The 18,115-nt window shown below is 44.0% G+C and overlaps 1 pseudogene; it reads right to left on the reverse strand.

Annotated features, from left to right (window-relative positions):
• Positions 1 to 16,331: 16,331 nt before the first annotated feature.
• Positions 16,332 to 17,869, reverse strand: LOC117097666 (annotated as a pseudogene).
• Positions 17,870 to 18,115: the final 246 nt, after the last annotated feature.

Genomic DNA, 18,115 nt, shown 5'->3' on the forward strand with positions numbered 1-18,115 from the left:
CTGAGCCTTGGCATGCAGAGTCTTTTTGGGGGTCTGCTTTTGAGTTCTCACATGGCTGACCTCGGCTTCCAGGTCCTCTGGAAGTTGAGCTCATGCTATGTGATTCTAAGCCCCCATTCTAAATCACACTTGGGTCTGGTGTACCCAAGTCCCCCACAAGCAAGAAAACACTCCTATCTAGGCATGACATTCTCAAGGCTTAGTAAGACACCAAGGGAAAAGACCAGATTTCTTTTTGGGCAAGGTTTAATTCTTTACTATGTAAGAGCTCAACTTGATACTCTTTGTACGGATGACTTATGTAGATAGCAATGGTGCTGGCCCTCTTCTTGCTTTTAGTACCTGAATTCATCCATCAGTTCCACAAATATTTATTGACTGTGAGCTAGGTGCCAGGCTCTGTGCTCATTGCTGGGGATACAGTGGTGAAGGACATAGTTCATGCTATTAAAAGGCTGGGGAGACAGATAAACAGGCAATTATTCTTATACATAATTATACCATCATGATGCTAGAAATGATACTAAAGGCTCTTGCTGCACAAGAGTGGCTGGCACAGTTGCTGGTGAAGACCTCCCAGGGTGGTAGTAGTTAGGCTGAGATAGGAAAGATGATTAGAAGTTGGCCAACCAGGGTGGAGTATGGGGGTAGGGAGGTAGTGTTTAGGTGGATGAATATCACATGTGGAGGTTGAGTGATGAGAAAGTTCTTTAGGATGGTAAGGAGCACCACATTTTCTTGGACACCAGAGCTCACAGGTGATTCTTCTTGAACATACAACCAATAAACACCCAAAGACTTTCTCATCTTGTACTAAGGCAGGTGGATTTTTTTTTTTTTTTTAAGACTGAGTCTCACTCTGTTGCCAGGCTGGAGTGCAGTGGAGCGATCTCCGCTCACTGCAATCTCTGCCTCCCAGGTTCAAGCCATTCCGCCAAGGCAGGTGGATTTTGAAATCAAGAAAATGGGGTTCATGAGAGAAATTCTTGGCACCTGTTGCTGTCAGGAAGGCTTTTAGACTAAAAAAAAGTGGAGCTAATGAAAGCAGTTGGATGGGGCAAGAGTATGAAGATTGGCTTTCAGTGGCTTAGGGCAGCTCCAACTCCCCCAGAAATGAGCTTTGTTTACAGTGGGCTCAGGACTTCAGAGTGTGACCCAGAAGGTCCTCAGACCTGGTAAAAAGCATAGACTGGTGCTGTAGGCCAAAATACAAGCTTTATAAAAGCAGAAGGATTTCTGAGACATTTTGGACATGTGAGCAGGTGACTCATAGACATTCTAGAAACCATATTTCAAAGACAGTATTTTTGGCAGAATCAGATGGTTGCTTTGTGGTCCTTTCAGGGAGTTCCAGAAACAATATAAAGAAAATTAATAGAAACTAACAAATGGTAGGGAAAAAAGTTGGTGATACTTGCCAAAGGGTTACTATCTTTAATTCACAAAGATGACTTACAAATTAAGAAAAAGACAAAACACCCTAAAAGAAATATGGAAGTGGGAAAAATTAACATGTGATTAGAGAATAAAAATTCAATGGCTAATAAATGCCCAAGAAAATACTAAGCCCTGCCAATACCACAAAATATTTGAAATAAGATAGTGAAACTGACTGGGCACTGGCTTTTGCCTATAATCCCGTGCTTTGGGAGGCAGTGGCAGGAGAATTGCTTGAGGCCAGGAGTTTGAGACCAGTCTGGGCAATGTAGTGAGACCCCCCTCTCTACAAAAAATAATTTTAAAAAATGAGCCGGGCATGCTGGTGCATGCCTGTAGTCTGTTGCTTGGAAGCCTGAGGCAGGATCACTTGAGCCTAGGAATTTGAGGCTGCAGTGAACTCTGATTGTGCCACGAAATTCCAGCCTCGGCAACAGAGCGAGATCCTATCTCTGGAAAAAAAAAAAAAAAAAAAACAAAATCCATCAACTAGCACAAAAATGTTGTTGATGAGACTTTACATTCTTATAATTAAGAAAAGCAAAATGAAAATTCAGTAAGCAAAACAGTGCAGTTGGAAGGAGCGCTAAGCCTCCCTACTTCATTTTGGTGAAGGCAGGGAATCAGGAAGGAGTCTGGGGCTCCTCCTGTCTGTGTCCTCATTTTGTCTCCCACCCCCTCCCCACTGGCCCCCAGTTTTCCTGCAGGTGTGAGTGTGTCAGACCTCCTTCTGTTCTGAGTGGGAGAGAACTTGCTGTATTCTACGGAGCTGAGTTTGGGGAAAGACTGGCCCTTAAGCATCCCTCTCACCCAGCCTTTACCCGCAGCTCTCTCTCCTTGTAGGACGCCTGATTTTCTTGGCAGAGGAGGAAGCTACCCTCCCTCTCCTTTCCCAGGGCTCTGTGGTAGGCAAGGCAGCCTCTTCCTCTGGGTCATCCAGCCTCCTGTAGGCCTGGGGCTTAGCAAACAGCCAGGGAGAGGGAGACTCGGGACAGTCTTTTTTTTTTTTTTTAACTCTCACGGTGAACAGTGTGAGGATGATGCCTTAGCTCCGTTGCTTTGCTCTCAGCCTTCAGACTTGCTGGAGGAGAATCTTTGCTGAACCCTGTCATGTCTTGGATTTGTGTAATTGAGGGAGGCCTCCCGGGCTATTTAAGTAGGGATTTACTTATTCCTTGGGAGTGCTGAGCTTGTAGTGGAGAAATGGTCTACTCAGTAGTGTATTTACTCGACTTATCCTAACAAGAGCCTTTCCACTTGGGGTTGCTCTGTCCAGCATCCCTTGGGACTTCCAGGGAAAGCCAAATATTCTTTGCTGCCCCTGCTTCTTTGACAATAAATGTAAAAAGTTTGAAAAAGTCCCATACTGGGGTTGTGTCCCCAGGGTCAAAGATCTCGAATCTCTCGTAAGACGTAGAAGGCATCAAGAGGTCAAGTTCTGACTCCATAGTCTCAGGACACTGTGGGACTTGATTGCTGCAGTGTGCAATTGATGGTTTTGTAAGACGGATGTATTTAAAACCCTTTCATGGCATCTTGTAGCCTTTGGAATAAAATTCAACATCCTCACCATGGCCTGTGAAGAGACCCTGCATGATTTGGGCACTATGTGCTTTTTTGGGGCTTTGTTTGCTGTCATTTTCCTCCTTGTTCTTTCCAACCCCTGGGGTCTGTACTCATGTTTCCCTGTGCCTGGAATGCTCTTCCCACTATTCTGCACTGGTTGATGACGACGACTTCAAAACTCGGCTTAAGGGTCATTTCTTTTGAGAGGGCTTCCTGACAGTCCTGCTAACCTTTTCCATAAGAGCCCTCATGTCATTAGCTGTACCATAACTTTAACTTGTATGTGTTCATTTTCATGGTTTTGTCTCTTCCATGAAATGGGTGCTCCGTGGGCGTGGGGCCTCTGCTCTCTCGTACAACACCTGACACATGTGCCAACTTAAAAATAGGAATGAATGAATGAATGGATAGCTCTCTAGGAATCAATTATGACTGTATCTTTCCCTGCCACCTCTCAGCTCTGTGTCACCTGGACCACCTGGAGAAACCTCTTGCATCCCATAATTTCAGTGCCCTTGTCTGTATCTGAGGCTATGGAAAAGCTCTCCACCCAAGCGCCAAGGAATCCTGCCCTTTTCCGCTTGTCCCAGATAAGCAAAGAGTTTTCAAGGCTAAGTTGCCAGTTATGTTGGCTTCTTCTGTTTGCTCTTGGGAGGATAGGATTTTGATTACAAGCATAACAGCCTCCAGTTATTGAGCATCTACTGCACACAGGGCAGGTACTTTGCCTACATGATCCCTGATCTTCATAGTATCCCTACACGGTAGGTTTTATTATCCCCATGTTGCAAGTAAGCAAACAAAGGATTTCAGAGGTCAGTTTGCACCCTGGGCCACCTGACCCCAAGACTGGTGCTCTTTTTCCCGTATACATTGTGGTCTAGGTTTTGGAACACACACCGGCAAGCACACAGCCCTTCTCAAACTGTGACAATATGGTGCACTGAAAGACCTTGCTTTTTTAACAATCTAAGCTGATGGGCTGAGTTGTGAGGGTTATAAACTTGCAATTTCGTTTCATCTGGGGACTATTCTGGGTTTCTTCTGTCTGGAAAGAAGGTGGGCACAAAGGCTCTGTGAGGGATCATTACACCAGGGCAGAAACAGCTCACCTCTTGAGTGCTCATGTGCCATACACTGTGCCAAGTGATTATACATATAGCTTTATGTAACTTACAGAGCAGCTCTATTTGTATTATTATTTTGAGCACTATTCTGCAAATGAGGAAACTGAGGCACACAGAAAGGGTAAACAGTGGAGGCTGGATGCAACCCCAAGTAGTCTGACTACATAGTTTGAAAGCTCAGCCACCAGGTACCTACCAACCAGCTAAATAGATCCTCACCATTCAAAGTGTGGTCCATGCACCAGCAGCTTTGACATCTTCTGAGAGCCTGAATGCAGAATCTCAGGTCCCTGCCAGACTTACTGAGTCTGCCTCTTAACAAGATCCCTCGCTGATTCGTGTGCATGTTAACGTTTGAGAAGCACTGCCCCAGAAATTCTACAAATATAAAGTAAGTGCCATTTTCCTGAAGTCAAAACCGGGAGATTTAGGGCATCAGTGTTCTTAGAAACAACGTGCAACTTCAGTATCTTGCAGACTATGGCGTCGACGAGGAGCTGCTCCTTTGCTTGAAGGAATTAGTGATGACAAATTAATTTAGTATTTTCAACAAAAATAAAAGCAAGTTGAGCTTGCATAGTTGATCCAAGGCTTTAAAAAAAAAAGAGGCCGCTTCAGCCTGCAGGATGTTGTTGACAGAGTATTACATCTAAGCAAGCAGGGAGCTCTGAGCCAGGGTTGCTGAAGTGGCCCTGTTGAAGGTGAAGTTTTTGGAAACAGAATCTAGGGATTGAAAAAGTAACTCCTTCATTAGATCTGCCTGGAATTTACACATCTGCAAATGTGAGAGGACAAAAAGGACTTTTGATCCAAGAGAGATTGGCCCCATCTCCCTGTGCTGGGAAAATCTTTGATTTCCTTCTTTGATGTGAAACATTGCCACTGCTGGCTATATATTTGCTCGTAGTCACTGGACAATTTATTCAGCTCTAGTTCTTTATTAGGTCCTTATGGCTGCTTTCTTAGACACAGGAATCCTTAAAAACAAGGGGAATTTTATATTTTTTAAATCGTTTCCAGCCTATAAATGCCCCAGGGACCTGGAGATGTACATGTGGACTTTATCAATGATGTGTGTCATTGTGTTTGAGTCAAAATAGTGAATGGTTGCATGGATGATAATTGATAATGTATATTCCAGAGTCATCTCATTTTTGGGGAAGGAATGTGCTGATCGTGCGTCAATTTCCCTCAGGTTGGCTCTCCAGCAGGGGGCCCGAGAAAGTCCTGCACCCTTTTCATATTTCTTTGCTACTTCCTCTCATCTTGCTAAGTTACATTTAGCAGGATATTCATCTAATTCCTTTTTAAAAATTTTAATGCTCCCCATTTTTGGGGGGGAGACAAAAAGAGCCTTTTAGGAAATAAGCATCAGGAACTAACTCATCAAAGCAGAAACTTTCTGGGAGGAATCTGACAGCCGCATGTCTCTAATGACCTTCAAAAAGATCACATGCTCCAGGCAGTTATAGGATTTGGGAGAAAATAGCTCATTCTGAATAGCCGAACCTGCTGCAATGTTCATAACTTTGCAGCCGTGCCCCTATCTCCCCGCCTTTGTAACTTCCTTACCCAGGAGTCTCCTGAAAGATTTCACTTGGGTTAAAACTCCTCCAGCTTTAACAAACTGCAAAGGGGACAGCTGATGCTAAAAAAGGGGATCTTGTGCACAGTGCCAGGTTTCTCCTGTAGCCAGAGTTTTTTGGCTCTGGCTACAGAAGGTGCATAATGCATTCTGACTCATGGCCAAATATTATCAGGGGACTTTGCTGCTCAAGCTCTTGAATATGGGTGCAGCTGGAAAAATAACCTATTTGTCAATAGGTTACCAGTTTCACAGCTGGTATTGCCCAGAAGGGCACTGAATAAAATTCAGTGGGATCCATGCTGCTTGGTGCTTGAAGTTCATCTGATGTGAAGCCTTTGTGAAAAGAGTATTCAGGAACCCAGAAGCAATCTTTTCCTTTATTTTAATTAGACCATGCTTCTCTCTTGTTTGCAGGGCTATATGAGATTTTATGCAGATTTTTAATGTTTTTGCCTGTCAGTATTTCCATTATTTGAAATCTTACATATTAAGTAAAATTAGCCAAGGCCAGTGCTATATGAAAGTATCAAAACTTTTAGCATTTGCTCACCCTCGTTTCCCAGGGAGAACAGATTTCTTACATGATTGCCTGTATGCTTTGCTATGAGTCATAGTTTAGAGAAACCCCCCACGTTCCTGTGCAATGAAAGAAGCAGCATAATGATCTCAACTCAGGCAGAATGGCCTGGAAACGCATGATATGTGGCTGCACCCAGTCGGTGCCTTTGCTTTGCTTGTGTTGGAGGTCTCTTGCATTGGTATTGTGAAAATAGATGATGAGCTTGTGCCTTTGTGACCATGTTTATTGAGACCTGCCTGATTTCCATGGTCACAAGAACACAGAGAAAGATGCGTGGGCCCTCGGGGCCTCTGCCTGACACTGTTGTGAGTGATTCCAGAGGAGAAAGCTATCTGTGGGGTAATCTTTGGATGTCATTCTGAAAAGCCCCAACTTCTTCCATATAACAGCTTCTAAGCTTAAGGACCAAGAGTTATCCTCTAAAAAGGTGTCTGCAAACAAGGTAGGTGACTTTCCCCCAGTGTGTCCAGGGGTGTGAGCCAATACATGGGGCAAAATGATTAGGGCACCTCTTCGGTCTTGGAAGTGGTTTCCTTCTTGTAGCTCAATGTAACTCTGCCTGTGGTCGATGTCACTCAGAGTCAGGGGTAGGAGTGTGTGTGAGACAGCATAGTAGAGATGCCAATCTTTGTGGTTGCCCCACCCTTCTTGCTGTGGATTGCTGCTTTGACCAAGAATGTTGGACTGATTATATACAGTCCTCAGTCTGACATTTGACCTCTGTGGCTGGGTTTGAAAGGATAAGCTTGAATGTGGCTTTTGAATTAGAAATAGAATAGGATTTTTCAGTTAGCATTGTAGATACAGGGGCTGAAAAGATACCATGATGAGCTGAAGTTGGGGAGGATCAGGGGACACCTGTGGGAGGAGGACTATGTGGGGAAGACTAGAGGGGAGTGGAAATAGGGTACCATGGGGCGGGAGAGTCGGGAGAGAATATGAAGGCTTCTGGTGGCAATCTGTATGTGTCCTTACAATAAACAGTTTCTCTTGAACTAACAGGAGTGGATCTCTTTCCTTGACCATGCGGAAGACCTAATAGAAGAAAGGAGACAAAGAGCTCACAGGTGTCTTCCAGAAAGAAGATCTGTTTTCCTGTGTGTTTTAATGTGGAATCTCTTTCTGGTCTGCTTACCCACTCTTTGTCCCCTGCATCCACCCCCCTTGTATATTTTTTCCTTAGTGAAAAAAAAAAAAATAGAGATCATTTTAATACAGAGGTAAAATTCCAAGGCCTCCCCAGAAAACTGTTTAATAAATGAGGAAGCTAAGAAAAAGGGCCACTGGCTTTAAAGCCCAGTAGGGTTAAATAGGAGGAGGAGAACCGAGAAAGTTATAAAAGGATTAATTGGTCAAGTTGGGGTGGGAACCTTAGGTTATATCAAGCTCTTTTCACCTTGGCACTATAGACATTTTGAGCAGGAGAATTCTTTGCTGTGGGAGGGGCTTTTCTTGTGCATTGTAAGACATATAGCAACATCCCTGGACTCTGTCCACTGAATGCCAGTAGCAGTCCATAGTTGTGACAACAACAAAAGTCTCCAGCCATAGTCAAACATTCCCTGGTGGTAAAAATCTCCCCCAGTTGAATGTAAATTTGTTCAGCCATTGTGGAAAGCAGTGTGATCATTCCTAAAAGAACTTAAAACAGAATTACCAATCAACCCAGCATCTCATTACGGAATATATACGCAAAGTAATATAAATAATTATATAAAGACATATGCATACATATGTTCATTGAAGCATTATTCACAATAGCAAATACATGGAATCCACCTATATGCCCATCAGTGGTAGACTGGATACAGAAAATCTGGTGTATATACACCATGGAATACTACACAGCCATAAAAAGAATGAACTCAAGTACTTTGCAGCGACATGGATAGAGCCAGAGGCCATTATCCTTAGCAAACTAACGCAGGAACAGAAAACCAAATACTAACTGTTCTCACTTATAAGTGGGAGCTAAACAGTGAGAACACAGGGACACAGGGAGGGGAACAACAGACAAATAGTTCTAATTGAGGGCGGAGGGTGGGAGGAGGGAGAAGATAAAAAACTACCTGTTGGGTACTATGCATATTACCTGGGTGACAAAATAATCTGTACACCAAATCCTTGTGACATAGTTTACCTATAACCTGCACATGTACCCCTGAAACCTAAAATGAAAAAACAATCTTTCCCAGTTGAGAACTACGGGGTTGGACAAAAAGCCGCCTTCCTTCCTTTCTTAAATGAGGCTTTTGTTTGTTTGAATCTACTGATTATGAAGTGCTGTGGAGGCTACAGGGATGACTAAGGCACAGTCTCTTACCTGTATGAATTAACAGGTTCCTGGAAAATATTAAGCATGAAAACAACTGATCAAATAAAGCTGAAAAATACCTTCTTCTTGGTGTTGAGGAACAGCAAAGATATCCACCTGTGTCATGGATAAAGCTCATTCAAATTCAAAGTATAATGAGGATCTAACCTGAGGTTCCCACCCATCTTGATCAATTATTTTATAACTTTCTCCATCTTCCTCCTCCTACTGAACTCTACTGGGTTGTAAAGCCATTGGGCCTTTTTTTTCTTAGCTTTGTAATTCAAAGGATAATGGTACATGCTGTAACAAATAAGCCCTCAAGTATCAGTGATATAACAAAGTAGAAGTTTGCTTCCTGCTTATGTAATCGTGTTCCTGGTTGGTCAACAGCTTTCCTATGGCCATGCAGTGATTCAGGGACCCAGATTTCTGCCATATTGTGGCTCTTCCAATCCCACTAGATCTCACTGTCTTTTCTTTCCAATCAGCAGGAAGAAAAGGAGAAAATATGCCCCTTTCTTAAGAGTCCTGGCCTGAATGTGACTTTGTTTATGCTGATCTTCCATTAGAAAGGACAATTGGGCCACTGACAATTTCCAATCAAGTAGAATAAATCAATATTGAATGGCTCATCTTGGCTCAAATTCTGTGACAGTCTCTGGTTATGAAAATTTACCATCAGGATCCTGTTCATGTAGGACACTTTCTTCTGCAGCAGGGAGAGTTTTGCAGAATTCTCTTTCTGCACAGTTTAAGGTGGAGCTGGGAAAAGAAACCAAGTTTTTAGATACAGCAGTCTGCTACTTGCATCTTTTCTTCTACTCCATACCAGGACTGGAAGACATAGATTGTGCCTAATTTCTGTATCCTAAGTACCTACCAGAGGATTGGGCATGTAAAATATTTTCAGAAGGGATGAATGGATGAGAAATATTGTTCACAGGCTTCGAAGTGTACACTCAAGGAAGATTTTACTTGTTAACCTGAAAATTGCAACACAGGTGCTTGTAGAGCTGTACCCACAACAATACATTGATGTCGCAAGTATCAGGGCAGGAGAAACTACAGTTGCTGCATGGGGTGGGGTGAGGATGACGGTAGTTTCCTTTATTAGCCAGAGATATAAGTGACAGAAGTCTAAATGAGAACCTCAAGCCGAATAGGGACATTTGTTTGATCAGGTAACTAAAAAGTTCAGGGTATCTGGCTTCTAGCAGGGCTGAATCCAGATATATAACAATGTCATCAGGAACCTCTTCCTGTACCTGGGCTCCACTTTCCTCTGTCAGACTCAGTCTTTGGCAGATTCTTCTTAGCCACAACAGATGTTTATCCTTCAGTTTGGCCACCTCAGAAGGAAGAGAGGCTCCAGAGAATGCCCCAAGATTATCATTGGCTGGTCCAGTGCCATGTGCTCATCTCTGCACCCATCGCCATGGTCTCCCTCTCATTGTTCAGACCAGGTCACTTGTGCAGCGTTAGCACAAGGGGTGCACAGTCCACAGGGATAAAGAGGCAAGCAAGGATAATTCTTCAGTAAAAAACTAGAATGGATGCTGGATGAGGAAAGATATTCTATGTCTACTATATTTCCATTCTCCTTATGGAGTGGACCTGTGCATTTTTTATCTTAATACTCATTTACATTCTTCTGGTAATTGTATGTAATCAATCTCTGTTAAGCCCTCTTCCCCAGCTGTAGCCTGTGAGCTTTTTGTAGAGATTCCTCCTGGTGCAGAGGTATTGCATATGGTTCAGTCCTGGACCACTGGGGTCATTATATGCTCCTGGTGCCTGTGAACAGTTTGGGGATGGTTATCTGGTCCAGGAAGACCCAGTGAGGTGAAATGAGACTTTAGCTCAAACTTGAGTAAGAGAGATTGTTTTCAAAATTAACTTTTTATTATGATGATTTTCCAAAATGCATGAAAATAGAGGTAACTCTAATCATAAGCAGACATAACTGTCCTATACTCACCATCCAGCTGCAGCATTTATCAACTCAAGGACAATCTTATTTCATTTTATAACCACCCACAGTAGATTATTTTGGAGCAAATTCCCAACATCCTATCATTTCATCTCTATACTTTTCAATATGTTTCTCTAAAGATAAGAGCTCTTGGGGGAAAAGACTTAGTATTTTCTATTAAAGTGAATCTGAAAAGATGTAGGGAATAAAATCACTGCTACCATCTTGCTTCCACTTGGAGCCAACAATTGGAGCCAACAAGTGGAGCTAACTGTGTGGCAGCAGAACAGCAAGAAGGAGGAACATGAAATCCAGATGACAGATTTTGGGTCCTGAATTCACCTGTGCATGGAGTAAGCTTAACTACTTTTTTTTGAGTGACGTGAACTAGAATATTCCCTGTAGCTATGTTGTTGATGCCCCACTCATATCCTCTTGGCCCCCCCTGTGGGTCACCTGAAGCTTAGATGGACAGTTCCCAACACAGAGATGGCTTCTCACCTCAAGCACAGGCATCTCTCTACCTAAGAATGTTCTCTGGCCATAAGATTGTGCTTGGCTCCTGCAATGGCAAACCTGAAGTGGCAGGGGATAAATAAATGCCCCCCAGAACTGTCTTTAACAATGAGGGATATAAGTTGGCATACCCTGGCTTCTTTGCTGCTCAAGGAGACAGTACTGAGTACTGAGGTGTGTCCTACACTGTTACTGGAGGGCCCCTGGTGGGCTTGAATCCCCATTGTCCCCAACAGTAACCTTCCCATGAATTTCCCTGCAGCTGGCTTCTTTTCCTTTCCAGTCTTATTTTTCTACTTCCTCACCATACTTCTGTGATCACCTCCCAACTAAACCATGTCCCCCCAGTTTCTTGCTTTAGGGTCTGCTCTAAAGTAAAACCTAACTGAAGTCATTCCCCTTTCCTTCGTTTTGCGTAAGCTTCCATGGTTCTATTTCTTTAAAAAAATTTTTATTTTAGGTTACGGGATACATGTACAGAACGTGCAGGTTTGTTACCTAGGTAAACATTTGCTATGGTAGTTTGCTGCACCTGTCAATCCATCATCTAGGTATTAAGCCCCACATGCATTAGCTGTTTATCTTGATGTTCTCCCTTCCCCAACCCCCACAGGCCCTGGTGTGTGTTGTTCCCCTCCCTGTGTCCGTGGGTTCTCATTGTTCAGCTCTCACTTATGAGTGAGAACGTGTGGTTTTTGATTTTCTGTTCCTGTGTTGGTTTCCTGAGGATGATGGCTTGCAGCTTCATCCATGTCCCTGCAAAGGACATGATCTCTTTCCTTTTTATGGCTGCACAGTATTCCATAATGTATGTGTACCACATTTTCTTTATCCAGTCTATCATTGATGGGCATTTGGGTTGATTCCATGTCTTTATTATTGTGGATAGTGCTGCAGTAAACATACATGTGCATGTATCTTTATGACAGAATGGTTTATATTCCTTTAAGCATATATCCTGTAATGGGATTGCTGGGTCAAATGGTATTTCTGGTTCTAGATCCTACAGGAATCACTACACTGTCTTCCACAATGGTTGAACTAATTTACATTCCCATCAACAGTGTAAAAGTGTTCATGGTTCTATTTCTGGTAATTCTTTTTTTTTTTTTTTTAAAGTCCTGAGTAATTATGCTCCATATTTCCATCCCCAGTATTTGCTTGAGAAATGAAATAATGAATACTTCTGGGAAACGGTGACCCACGCCCCCATACCCCATTCACACAAAATGTTTTCAGCCTGAGAATCCAGTTACAGAAGCCAAGTTGTGTATCAGGAATATCTGGTTTGCACTAAATTTCACCTGCAGGGTTATAAAATTCAGGTGCTGTTACCTTGGGCACAACTGCTCCGCTCCGATAAGTAGAGTGGGTGCCCCAGCAGCCTGACCTATTGGTTCAGATAATGATTTATGGCGGTTGCAGGCCCCAGGGTGTGCACATGGAAGGATGCTCTGCTTATCCCCCTCCAGGTAGGTTTCTGGCATCTAAGACAAGGGAGGAGTGGGGACAACAAGGAGAGCTGCTGTCTCTTCCTGTTCAAGCATCTCTCCTACTACCTACAAATGAAGACATACAAGCACTATGTCGATAGTAAAGGAAGTAACTTTAAAGAAGGCCCCCAGAAACACTTCACTAATTGGAGACCAGTTCTCTAGCATTTTGAAACCATAAGGAAATTACAAAGTAAGCTGGAAAAAAAAAAAAAAACTTAGATCACGCAAAAGAGTGGTAAACAAAGTCCATGCACTCTACTCAAAGGAGAGCCCTCTTAAGACTCTCTCTCCGGGCTAGTGCAATAGTGCAATTGGAATAAATATTATTGAAAAATAGTCTAGTTTGAAGCTCAGTACTAATTCTAGTGATTGGATGGTCACTCAATGTCAGTTTGAGATAATTGTATCTTGGTCTAGGAAAATAAATAGAGTTATAGGAATAAGACTAATAATGAAGGCAAATATTATAGTTGTTTTTACATAATTAGGGTATAAGTGGTCTTTACTGGGTTTAATAAGGGTTATAATAACTGGGAAGGTTAGGGAAGTTAGGATTAGTATAACAATGGAAGTGTACATGTTACTAATTTTATTTGGAGTTTCACCAATGTTTTTGGTTCCTAAGACCAATGGATAACTGCTATCCTTTAAAAGTCGAGATAGCCGTTTTATTAAGCACGGGAGCATGGATTAGCATGAATGCAAGAAACTGAAAATTGGAATTTTAAGTGAAATAGCCTTAGTTTTACATAGAAAATATCTAAACAAAAAATTTTAAACAGCATGCACACCTGGCACATCGGGGGCGTGACTTTGCCCCATTAAATGAAGCATAAATTCTCTATTTTGCCAGTGTTCCTACTTGGCTCATACAGGATACTTTAATTTGTGATTCTTTAGTTATTAGATCACTAGACTTTTGAGCACAGGCTTTGGGCTTTGTTTGCCTTCTTGGGAAATACTGTCAGAGAAATCAGTGGGTTCATAACCTTTTGCAGAAGTCATTCTTATTTTGGTTGAGTGGGCAGTGTTCTTAGCTACCCAAAACAAACTAGCTATTCACATCCTGGGATCGATGGGACTGGTGCCTGGGGGTTTCTGGGGACACAGAGGATACATCTTCCTCCTCCCTCTCTTGTGTTTACACAATCTGTTTTCAAAGGTTACGATTCCTCTGTGGGTGACTGGCCTACAGCATCTGCCTTGTTTGCTTGATTTGGTTCATCTCATCCAGGCTGGCACCTTCAAGTCTGGGGTCTTTTTGGCTTTGCCCACACATAATCTCTTGGGTGGATCAAAACCTCTTCAACTCTCTCTGTCTCCAAGCAGGTTCCCCTGTGGGGCTTTTCTAAGAATGTTTAGCATTGGCATTGCTGCAGAGCACAGTCCCATTGTGTGGTTTTATGAAGGATTTTTTAAAATTTATTTTTTATTTTTGTATCTTTAGAGGTAGAGTTTTGCTCTGTTGCCCAGGCTGGAGTGCAGTGGCATGATCATAGGTCACTGCAGCATCGAACTCTGGCTCAGACAATTTTTCCTGACTCAGCCTTCAGAGTAGCTGGGACTACAGGCACACACCACCATGCCCGGCTAATTAAATCTTTTTTTTTCTTTCTTCCTCTTTCTTTTTATTTTTTGAATGAGGGTTTATGTTATCCAGGTTGGTCTTGAACTCTTTGCCCCAGCCTTCTGAGTAGCTGGGATTACATGCGTGAGCCACTATGCCCAACTAAGGTTAAAAATCTTTGTTTTTTTTTTTTGAGATGGAGTCTTGCTCTGTCACCCAGGCTGGAGTGCAGTGGCACAATCTCGTCTCACTGTAGGCTCCACCTCCCAGGTTCACGCCATTCTCCTGCCTCAGCCTCCCCAGCAGCTGGGACAACAGGCGCATGCCGCCACGCCTGACTAATTTTTTTGTATTTTTAGTAGAGACGGGGTTTCACTGTGTTAGCCAGGATGGTCTTGATCTCCTGACCTTGTGATATGCCCGCCTCTGCCTCCCAAAGTGCTGGGATTACAGGCGTGAGCCACCGTGCAGGGCTAAGGCTAAAAATCTTAAGATACCCTTCAAGACTCTACTCCTCAAGGTCATGAAATAGTCTTTTACATAAAAAGCTAATTTACCATAAAAGTGTATAGCTAGGTATAAAACATATGTTTAAATCATTAATTAATAACTCCAAGAAATGCAAGAAACAAAAACGTTGAGTTTTTCTGTTTTATTTTTGCTTGTCAAATAAGAAAACTGTAACAGAAGAATAACATACAGAAAACAGTTAACTCTATCTGTACTGCCAAAGGGTATATATTAGTACAACCTTTCCAAAAATAATATAGCAGTATATACTCAAAACCTTCTCTTGTGCGGAGCTTTTGACCTAGGAATCTATGTCTACATTTAATGAAGTTAATTCAAGGAAAATAATTATGAGTGGACCCCTAAAATTATGCAAAGGGGTTTCATCAGTGTTAGTAGCAATAGAGGCCAACTGGGAACAATTTAAATGTCAAACTACTGAATGATCAAATGTATTATGGTACACCATTGTACAATGAAGTATTATACAACCATTATAGATCATGTTGTAGAAGAATTTTTAATGAATCTGGAAAGGAGTCACTATATTTTTGTGACCTTTCTTTATTATGAAAAATTTCCCCCAAAATAAAAAAACCCATAAATTGGAAAAAAAAAATAGTCTTTTAAATTTGTTAAAAATAATACTGAGTGTATATTATTTTCATCTGGTCCCAAGAGTGTTATATGATAATTGTTTTAGAAATACAGAATAAAATTAAAATTATCAATAACGCTGTCACACATGTTAATAATGGCATTTTCCCCTTTATTTCCTTCTACGTATATATATGTGTGTGTGCATTGATGTGCGTGTGTATGTATGTATGTGTATGTATACAAGTACATAAGATATAAATATATTCACACATATTTGTAATTGCACACAATTTATACATGCAGTAGTATATAAACTGCATGTTTCACTTGCTATCAAAATCTCTGGAAGCATACTTTTTATTTATTCCGATTATTTAATACACAGTGATGCAACTGTGATCCCAAAATGTGCCAAGTTAAAGCTTTCAACTGCAGTTGAGAAGAGGGCAGGAACGGTATAGGGGGACCGGGCGAGTCAGGAATGACGGGCAGGTGGCCATGACCAGGGCAACCTCCTTCCCAGGGCCAGGGACAGGGGAATGGCCTGAGGAGCAGGACCCAAGGCTAGCCTAGGGCCGGGGAAGGGGCAGAGACCTCCCCTTGGCCTAGGTCAGGAGCTCAGAAGTACCACATGGCTGAGAGGGCAGCAGCCTGGGAAGGGCCAGAGGCAGGGAGGCCATTTCCTGGGGGGCTGGGGGCAGGGGGCAGGGAGGTGCCCTGCAGGAGAAGCCAGGAGGGGCCTCCTGTCACTAGGGTGGGGGCCATGCTGGAGCATGCTGCAGCAAGAAAGACCTGAGGCAGGTGCAGGGTCTGATAGCCCCGCTGGCTGGGCTGGGGGGCGCTTCCAGACAACCTGGCCCTGGGAGCAGTCCTGACTCGGCAGGGGATGCCCAGCGAGGGGCCGCAGAGCCCTCAGGACCTCTCTTCTCTCCTTGGAAAGGAGCTGGGGAACCCATAGTGCAAATCTGTGGACCACTCAGTTATAGAGAGAGGCTGTGCCTGAAGGTGGACACTGGGGTGTGCCCCCTCCCCCACCTCAGCCTCCGCTGCTGTCCTCAGTACAGCTGCTTCTGGTAAGAGTGCAGGCCAAGGACGCCACACCTCCATCTAGGCTGACATGATCCGCTTCTAAAACTTGAGCTCTCCTAAGTACATCATGGGCCGAAGGACAGACAGGCTGCGGGCCCCGATATCCTGGCAGCTGTGCTGGATGCCTGCTATGAGGTAGGGCACGAACTTCTGAATGGACCCTTTGTCCTGGATGGAGCCCAAGACACCCTACACGATCTTTACCTTACCTTCCTTGCTGCAGTATTGTTTCTGGCTGCTGCTGCTCTTCTCCATGGCATCCAGCAAGCTCATGCCCCGGTACTTCTTGAGCTGTACCCCATCTGAGAAGTACTCACTAGGGGCCTCCATGGTGGCAGCCATCAGGGAGCCCATCATCACTGGAGGCTCCAAGGGCCAGGGCCTTGACCACGTGCCCCACGGTCTGGATGCCGCATCGGCTATGATGGAGACACCAAAGTGCTGGGCATACTCGGCCACCTTATACACAGCAGTGTCCTGGGGCCGACTGCAGGCCATCACTTCCTGGGTGATGCAGATGGAGCCACAGCCCATGCCCACGTGCAGTCCCTCCACACCAGCATCAATCAGATTCTTGGCCTGGGCTGCTGTCACCACATTCCTCCCAGTCATCTGGAGGTGGGGGTACTTCTGTTTGATGTAATGCACCATGGTGATTTGATACACCGAGTTCCTTTGGGAGGAGTCCAAGACTATGACGTTGACGCCTCCCCAGGTGAGCAGGTCCAGGTGGTATTTGTCATCCTCATGGGTGCTCACAGCTGCCCAGTGCAGCAGCTGCTTGTGGGAATCCTTGGAGATCAGAGGGTAGTCTCGGTTCTTTAGGTTGGTGTGGGCGATGATGGCCACTAGTTCATGGCGATCATTGACTATAGGCAGCTTCCCTTTCTTGCTACACTGAAGGATCTCATTTGCCTCTTTCAATGTCACACCTGCTGGAGCCACCATCGGCTCGATCCTTGGCTTTATCACCTCACTGAGGAGGGTGGTGTGGTCCTTCTCAGCAAGAAAGTCGATGTCTTGGGAGGTGACAATGCCCATCAACTTGTTGCCCATGGTGCCCATCTCAGTGATGGGAATGCCAGAGAAGCCATGCCGGCTCTTGGCCTCCAGGTCATCACCCACAGTGTGCGAGGGGCTGAACACCGCGGGGTCCGTGATGAAGCCCTGTTCAAACTTCTTGAGCTTGTGTACCTCGTTGGCCTGGAACCCTGGGATACAACTGTGGTGAATGAAACCGGTACCTCCCATCAGAGCCATTGCTATGGCCATGAAGGCCTCTGTCTCAGTGACCATGGGGGGAGATCAACGATGTCTTCAGCGTGATCTTCTGGGTCAGGGCTGAGGTCAGGTCTACCTCATCAGCTATGAAGTCTATGAACCCTGGGAGAATCAGGAAGTCGTTGTGGGTGAGGCCATAGGTGCTGATGAAGAACTGCTGCGTGGTAAGCCGGTCCTCAGGCACGTAGCTGGTGCCACAGCTGGCCAGGTAGTCCGCCATGCTGCTGCGAGACCCTGCGACTCGACATAAAACCCCCCGCCGCCGCCTGCGGCTGCCCCCTTCGCTGCTGCTGCTGACGCTGCGGGCCAGGGGACTGTAATCATATTTTTAATGCCCATGTAAGGTCAAATCATAATGATGCTTATTTAACCACTTAGTTTTGGGTGCCTTGGTCACTTTCATGGAAACTTTTACTAATATAAATAACACTGTGATAAACATCTCTGTGCATAAACCTTTATATTTACT

Source organism: Trachypithecus francoisi, unplaced genomic scaffold (assembly GCF_009764315.1).
Source record: "Trachypithecus francoisi isolate TF-2019V2 unplaced genomic scaffold, Tfra_2.0 Lachesis_group15, whole genome shotgun sequence".
Classification (NCBI taxonomy): domain Eukaryota; kingdom Metazoa; phylum Chordata; class Mammalia; order Primates; family Cercopithecidae; genus Trachypithecus; species Trachypithecus francoisi.